We start from the raw sequence: 9,008 nt of genomic DNA, 5'->3' as shown, positions 1-9,008 counted from the left end.
TATATGTCACAATTTGCTTATCAATACACCTTTTGGTAGATATTTGAACTGTTTCCAGGTGTGTGCTCAATGATACTACAAAATCATAGAATACAATCAACCTTGACTAAGCTAAATAACGAAAGTTTATATCAGATTTGTAACAGACCCATCAGCAGGATACTGAGGCTCCTATGTCCCACATCTGCAGCAACTCTTATTTTTTTTCTTGTCACTGCAAGGGGCTATCCCCTTTGTTGTTTTTTGCTGCAGTTTCTAAATTACTAATGAGATTCATGTTCTCTGCATGTATTGATTTGCTTTCCGGTTATGCTCTTTGCTGAACTTTTATGTCTTCAGTTTATATTTTATTTGGCTTTACATATGGCAGAAACATTTCTCTCTCTGATTTTTTTTTCTGGTTGTACTTTACTGGGGGCAAAAAACATTTCTTTTCATGTACTCAGATGAATCTTTTTCATGGCTCTTGACTAATGTTTTTTGAGCCTTATTGAAGAAGTGCTCTCCCACAGGGACCCCTCGAATTTTACTGACTATGCTATCCTGGCTAGTGCTTTCTGCCAGTACCACAGCAACCCCCTGTCTGAGGAATCCAGGCCTCCTGGGTCTATGGGTGTTGCAGGCAATAAGGATCTCAAGCAGGGCAGCCAAATCTTGTCCTTCTACCACCTCTCCCTGAATATGGAGGAAAAATTCAGCTTGGGCTGACTGCTGAGGAATTCTTTCAGTTCCTTTATCTTAAAATTGGTTTAACAGTACCCTACAAGCTAGGAACTAGGCTTATCTTATATTTATATCCAATGAAATACATGTGATTACCCCAGAGACCTCTATCATATCAGTAGCAGGGTTACTTGTATGTGTAATTTAATAATACTGTGTCTTAATTGGAGCACTTGCTGATAAACTCAACAAGCAAAAAGTTACTCAACCAGAAGAGGCGAAGCAGGCTTCCAGTAAAGAAATCTAGAATGCAGTGGAACTGAAGAAAGCACAGAAACATCTGGTTCAGAATTGCCACTGCATTTTTGATGTCCATAGGAATAACACTGCTATGGTCTTGGACGTGACTTACTGAGGGCAGCTTCATAGAGTATAAATGGGGATTAAGAATCACCTGGACTATCACATCACTGTGCTAACTATGATGCAGCAAAAGGAGCAAGAGCATGTGATAAGCTGGGTAGAGAAGCATGTGGTGCAGAGCATCTCCACACAGCAGGAAAAGAAGACAACTGCCACGTGCACGGCAGATCTACAGCTGCTGGCCAAGAAGGCTAAAGCACAGCTAGTTTTGTCATGTACCTGTCCCAGTTGAGGCAGTTAGAGAGTTGACTCACCAGGTGGAAATTAAATGTGACTGCTGTTCTATACTGAAGTTACACTGTCTTTCCTAAAGTGAAATTTGGATTTCATAAAATGAGAGATCCCTTGACCAGTCATGTGATTCTCGTCATTTGTGTTTCAAATTGTTCCATGATTAGTTTTTTTCATGATTAGTTTTAATGAGCAGTTTGTTTTGATTGAATCACACTGCCTGACTAAAGAGTATCAAGTTACATTTTGGGTTTATAATAAATTCTACAATCCTCCAATAAAATCATAGTTGAACTATGAAAAAAGGCAACTCATGAACCTTAGATGACAAATATATTCATCTGAATTTTTATCTATTAATTGTACATTTTTTTCTCCCATATGTAGCTTTCTAATTCTGGAATTCAGCATTTAATATTTGATAAAGTAAACATGAGGTTTATTTTTTTATATGTATAGAACAAGTTTTCCTAACATTATTTATTAAGCAATCTGAGACTGACCTTGTTATAGTCAAATGCTATCTAATTATTTCCAAGGCCTTTGTTTATTTTCCTTTATGAAGTCACACATCTCCCAAGAATCTGTGAGCTGTACTATTTAACTTTTAATACATGTTCCTAAAACTCCTATAATCATTTAATACATTCATTATATTAGAATGAGAGAAATACATCATTTCCCTCAATTTGACATAAAAGCTAAAAGGCCACACAATTCTGTTCCAGTGATTAGTCTATTCCTGAGCCAAAAATGCATTCTGTTAGAAGTAGTTTCATATTTAGAAAGAAATTCCCTCCTCATTTTTTCTGTATTTTTCACCCAGTAAAATAGTTCTTCTTTTCAATTGTTTACTGTTTTATCTTTAAAGATTTTATTATTTGAAAGGAAGATTTTGTAGACAGAGAAGGAGAGACAGAAAGAGGAATTTTCCATCCAATATTTCGCTTCCCAAATGGCCGCAATGGCCAGAGTTGAGTTGACACAAAGCCAGGAGCCAGGAACTTCTTCTGGGTCTCCCATGAAGATGCATGGCCCCAAGGATTTGAATCATCCTCTACTGCTTTCCCAAGTCACAAGCAGAGAGGTGGATGATAAATGGAGCAATCGAGACACAAACTGGTGCCCATATGAGATCCTGGTGCTTGCAAGGGGAGTACTAGCCAATTGAGTCATCACACCAGGCCCATTTCCTTTTACTTATTGAGAACTTTCCTGATGCATGTTACATGTGAGCATACTTTCTTGACTGCTGTTAACAGAAAATTACAAAAAAAAAAAAACTTAGACAAATGGCACACTACATGTTTACCTTTTCATTCTGACAAATTGTCTAGAAGATATTTTACAATATTTGTTTCCTTATGAAATAACACTATTTGGTTTACTATTGATTGTTTTGTAGGGACTAGGCTTTGTGAAGTTACATATTAACTTATAGACAGCATTAAAACATACATCATTGCTCTCTGATAAAGAAAATTATTCCCAGTTCATTTTTGTTTTCTTCATTAAAAATTAAACACCTTTGTCTTAAATTTACTAAATGTATTGCAGCCTTTCTTTAAGCAATAACACTTCCCCGCTCATCATTAAGTTAATAAATGTTTGACATGTATGCATTTTTAAGAGGATTTATTTACTAATTTTGAAAGGATTACAGAGAAAGAGACTTTCTATCTGCTGGTTCACTCTCCAAATGACTGCAATAGCCAGAGGTGGGTCAGACTTCCTTGGGCCATCTTCCCTTTGCCTGTGTCATTAGCAGAAAGCTTTACTAGAAGCAGAACAGTGAGGACACCAAATTGATGCCTACATAGAATGCCTGTGCCTTGGGCTACAGCTTTACATGCTACATCACACACTGGGCCCAACATGTGTTCATTTTATAACTTTACCTTTTAGAAATTATTCTTGTGTAACATCCTATTGTATGCAGGAAAACCAAAATAAAATGTATGTATGTGGGCTGAAGTTTAGCAATTACTTTCTCCCTCTGAGCACAAGGATTTAAGGGCTATATTTCATCTTATGGACTTACATTTATGCAATGATGGCTAATGCACAATTGATTGAAAAAACATGCAATAATTTTTATAATTATTGAAAGTAAAGTTTTATAAAAAATACACTTTCTAAAGAAATGAAATATGAAAGAAATTCATCTTGTTAATACTTGACAGCTCACATGTTTTTAGTAATGGGTGGAAGAGAATACTGAACATCTTATAGGATGAAATCAGAATTGAGTATGAAGGGAACAAACATTTTATAATATGATTTGATAACATAGGCTTTAATTCCATTATCAAAAGACACTAAAATATGAAAGAGATTATATGAATTTCTGTATTCGAATTTTATTCAATGTGTCTTAAGCTTTTTTTTTAACTTGAAACTTTATTGAAAGTTCAGTGTTTGGATCACAGGTCACTATTGTTGCTGAAAGTTCAATTTCTTTCTGGTTCGTGAGTAAATTTTAGGGATGAGGATTGATAAAAACCAAAAATAATTACTCATGTTTACATGTGTAGAAAAGTATCAACTTAAGTACTCATTATTGTTTACAAAATCTTTCCTTACTTTTCCCTCATGGACTGCTCCTTCAATGAAAATGTGTTCATTAGCAACAATCTAATGGAGGATATAAAGTCATTAAATCAAAATCATCATCGCAACAATCATGTTATGGTATCTCATCTACAAAAGCAGAATATCCCATCATAGTGTAAAATATGGAATTCTGATAGACATACCCGAAGCATATAGAAAACAAGAAAACGTAGAAAATTTAACATGTTTATGTTTTCTGGCTTCAAATTTAAACTTTTGCTGATGTGTTAGAGCTTTTGACACTCTGGACAATGTTCCATAGTAGAATAAATGATGGGTGGGTGACAATTGCCAAGAAAACTCAATATGTAATTCTGATGTATAAAGATAGGAATTCAGGGGCTGGTGTTGTGGACTAGAGTTAAGATGATACCTACTATACCAACAAAACATGTGGATGCCAGTTTGTATCCCTGTTGCTTCACTTCCAACCCCTAGCTACCTGTTAATACACATGGGAAAGCAGTGAAAAATGACCAAAGTATTTGGGCCCTTATCATTCACATGGGAATTCAAGACGGAGTTCTAGGATCTTGGCTTTGGTTTGGCTGTTGTGGCCATTTAGGGAGTGAACCAGCATAGGAAAGATCTCTCTCTCCTATTCAAACAAATAAAATACATTTTAAAAAGTATTATTAAGGCCAGCATGGTGGCAAAGCAAACTAATCCTATACCTGTGTCACCAGCATCCCCCATGAGCCATGATTTAAGTCTCAGTTGCATCGCTTCTGATTCAGCTGCCAACTTACAGGAAGCCACATTATGAACAAGTGAGCTGAGATTAGAAGGGAAAGTTAACCAGTTGAAGACAAAGGATTTTAGAAATGCATTAAAAAAACATTAATGAAAGGGACAATACATGTGTTTTATTTCACTCCCCTTTTCATTTCTTTGGGGTTTTATTGCATATTTTTTTCTAAGATTTTACTTTAAAAACTTCAATGGCGGAGGTTTGGCAAACCAATTATGATTCTCACATCCCATACGGGAGACACTGGGTTTAAGTTTCAGTTCTGCTTCCAATTCTGGATGATGATTCAAGTACTTGGGTTCCTGCCCTCATGATAGAGACTAGTGTGGAGTTAGCTGCTGGCTCTTGGCTTCTCAGTTCACCCTCAACTGCTGTAGGCACTTCGGAAATGAACTAGCATATAGGATATTTCTCTCTCTCTCTTTATATTTATTTATAAAAATAAATCTTATTTTAAAAATATTTATTTATTTTGAAAGAGTTACAGAGAGAGTGTGTGATGTAGATAAAGATTTTCATCACCCCCAGATGAACACAAGTGCCAGATCTGGGCCAGGCAGAAGCCATGAGGCAGAAGTTTTATCCCAGGAATCCATCTTCCACTGATTTCCCAGGCAGACTGGAAGTGGAGCAGCTGAAACAAGAACTGACTCCAAGTGTGATGCTGGTGTCACAGGTAAAAGCTTTACTTCCTATGCTACAATTCTAGCACTAATCAAAAAAAAAAATTTTAAACAATAACAATAAGAAGTTTCAGTGTAATACTCTGACCAAGGTGGAATAACAGGGCTTGGATTCACTGTCTCATATGAAGCAAACAGACCCAAGCAGTTATAAAACAGAGAACACTAGAAAACCAAGGGACAGGGGGAGGGTTATGCGAGGGGTGGGGGGAATCCCAGTGCCTATAAAACTGTATCACATAATACAATGTTATTAACAATAAAAAAAAGAAAAAAAAGGTAAACAAAAAGAATGATGCCAGAAAAGATTTAAAAAAAAAAAAAAAAAGAGAGAAAAGAAAACCAAGGGACAGCAATTCCTGAGAAGCTGGAAACAAAGAAGTGGAAGCACAGGTTTTCAGGAACTTATGTTTTAAGGGTAATTTCCTGTGGCAGTGCAGAGAAAGGAGGGAGTCTAGGCCTACAATGACTTGGGATCATTTTCTCTGGGATTATCCAGGAATACTAAGAAGGCTATTGTTCTCAGATAAGAGTATTGGAGACAAGAAAGCTGTACAGATAAAGAATGTCAGAGAATCACTCTCAAAAATTATTCTAATTCCGGGCCCGGCGCTGTGGCGCTGTGGCGCAAGTGGTTAAAAGTCCTCACCTTGCACACCCGGGATCCCATATGGGCGCCGGTTCTAATCCCGGCAGCCCCACTTCCCTTCCAGCTCCCTGCCTGTGGCCTGGGAAAGCAGTCGAGGACGGCCCAAAGCTTTAGGAACCTGCACCCGCGTGGGAGGCCCGGAAAAGGCTCCTGGCTTTGGATCGGCATAGTATCGGCCCGTTGCACTCACTTGGGGAGTGAATCATCGGACGGAAGATCTTCCTCTCTGTCTCTCCTCTCTGTATATCCGCCTTTCCAATAATAAAAATAATAATAAAAAAAAGATACATTTAAAAAAAAAATTATTCTAATTCCCAGTCAGTGGATACAGGTGAAAACATACTATCTAAACCTGGAGAAAGAATTGTTCAAAAATATCTTGAAATTTAATCCATGGGGGACTTGATGAAATTGCATTTTATTTGGCCTGGCTTTGAAAGCAGAAGCAGTAATTTCTGTTGGGGAAACACAGAGTTCACGGGACATTTTGTAGAACTCACAGGGAAAATGTGTTTCCCTGTTTTCACCTTATTCTTTGTTGCTATTCTCATTGTATGAATTTTCTTTATGATTTTCTTCCTCACTGAATTTTTTTTTCCAGGAAGAAACCAATTTCTATTAACATGCATATATGAGACATTCTTCTGCATCTACTTGATATTGTTGTTTTTTAAAGGTATACCATTGATATATTTCCCTGGGTCCACATACTTAAATCAACCTTATTCTGTAATTTGTTTTTACAATCTTATTATGTAGGCTTAAATTGATATGATATAGCTACTGCCATGTTGCTTTCAACCATCTTAGGGCCTCTGTTCTCTGTTATGGTTAATACTTAACAACTTTTCCCAATTACTTTCACATAGTGATGATAACACTTCCTGCTTTTATATTACATATGCATCTCATTTAAATGACAATTATGTAGTGCAGTTAACCTCCAGGGTTGAAACCCCAAAGTGCTCTCATAGTCCAGTTTGACTCAGTTTCATGAAGGAAACCTGTGGCTCCTCTTGCAATGTCTGTCTGTCCGGCTCCTTTTCTTAACTAAAGAGGGGGTCTAGAGTACTGACTCATTCAGCAACAAATCTCTAGCTTTGTCACTTGTTGAAAGATAGCTTGTTCTCTCACAGGATGATTTGAAGGATTTCTGAGAAATTCATCCTCATGTTGTGTGTAACAGCTCTTATGTTCTTTAGTGTCTGGTGGGTGATTGAATAGGCTCTCTAGACTGGAGCCCCAGCTCTCTTCCAGGTAGTTATTTTGGGCTGGGTCCCTGTTAAGATAACTTTAAGCTTTTTTCTTTCTATCCATCTGATCCCTTATCACCATAACAATATATGAAAAACACACTTATAGCCTCACATTCAGTCTGTAGGTGGAAGTGCAGTTGGTTCCTAATATGGCCCTGTTTTTCCAGATAATTCGATAGCCTCTTTTGAAGCCTCAGAGGAGAGTCAAACACCAGGAGAGTGTATTTCCCAAGATCTGGGAACATATTTCAAAATCTTCAGCTGGTTTCCTCAAATAAGGGTGCCCTTACTAGACAAGCATTGAAAAGCACCATCACCTCCTCTTTCCAAGCAGTGAGTATAATTGTGAACTAAAAGGAAGTGCCAGACTACCACTACAAATAGCTCCCAATTTAGGATCAATGGAAATCAAACATAAGAGCATTACATTTGAAAAGTAACCCTTAAATCTGAGAAAAAAACATGGATAGCTTTCCACAGAATACCTTCATTTAAACATGATATATATCTTTCATTCTTTGATATTTCACAAATTTTTGCAAATGCACCAAAACACTATACATTTTCTGTTTTCAAATGTGTTCAAGCACTCTTTGGATTTGGTAGTATATCTCTGAAAACATGTATAGCTGAAGCATTCCAATATTATAGGATAGCTTTACTGGCTCCTCAGTCCATTCATATGTCTTTCTTTACCATAGGGTTGCCTTAGCAACTGTCCAACAGAAGTAGCTTTCTGCAGTTTCATCTAAATAGCATCCACATAATCGCTAAATTTAGTCGTTGCAGTAGAACTGGAAATAATATATCTCAATTCTGATTTGTTTCTTATTCCAACAGTTTGGAGACCAAACGTATTCTAGTAAAACAGATCATAACAATAATCAAAGGCAATACTTTAGAGTGGTGATGGAAAGAGCAAATTGATGAAATGTATTCAGCATACAATAAAGTATGCAACTTAAAGGTATCTAACTACTAGATTTAAAAGAAAATAACTTTCAAATTAATAAAAAGTAAAGGGACAGAAACATTCTAAGAATGCAATGAAAAGTTATGGGGTATATGGCATTGATCAATGGTTTTAATGGCTAGGACACTCAGTTCACACAAGATATTCAATTTCAAATTTCACAAAATTGGCCATATATCTGATTTTTCAAGCCACTATTCTTCACTGGGACTGGAAATTAATTAAGTAGGCCTCTATTCCTATTTTTTCTCTTATTAGCAATAAATTTAAGCATAAAGGATACATGAGAAGTAATGATATGGACCTCCATTACTGTTATCAAAGTATCTAATCATATGTATCAAATATTTAGTATAGTATGTGTCATAAGGTTAGCTGTTTTCTCTCTTGAATTCACAGACAAAAATGAAAATTACATCTTTAGCAACTCCTGTGGTGTGATGCAAAGCACTGTTTTGTAGAGAATAGTCCTGTTTTGTGGAGAATTCAAGCAGTGCTAGCTTAACATGACATTTGAAAGCATGGAACACTGTTACTATTTATATACTGTTTGTTCATAGACTTTATATATTGATTTCTTATTTCTACGTTATTGTTATATGGTAGATGCAGATAAGAGTTTTAACACTTAATGTACTTTGGTTGTGGATTTTGGGACAAGTTATACGTTGTGCAAAGAACTACATGGGCAAAAGCTAATGTTCACAATACATTCTCAACAGTAGCAATGTAATTTTGGGCACACACTTTTGCATGTGTGATCTGC

General features: G+C 36.4%; 1 pseudogene; it reads left to right on the top strand.

Annotated features, from left to right (window-relative positions):
- The first annotated feature begins 535 nt into the window (after positions 1 to 535).
- Positions 536 to 1,318, top strand: LOC121171501 (annotated as a pseudogene).
- The last annotated feature ends 7,690 nt before the right edge of the window (positions 1,319 to 9,008 follow it).

Source organism: Ochotona curzoniae, unplaced genomic scaffold, assembly GCF_017591425.1.
Source record: "Ochotona curzoniae isolate NIBS_2020 unplaced genomic scaffold, NIBS_Ocur_1.0 contig_1274, whole genome shotgun sequence".
NCBI lineage: Eukaryota > Metazoa > Chordata > Mammalia > Lagomorpha > Ochotonidae > Ochotona > Ochotona curzoniae.
Note: the sequence above shows the minus strand (reverse complement) of the source record. Positions and strands in the feature narration are given on the sequence as shown.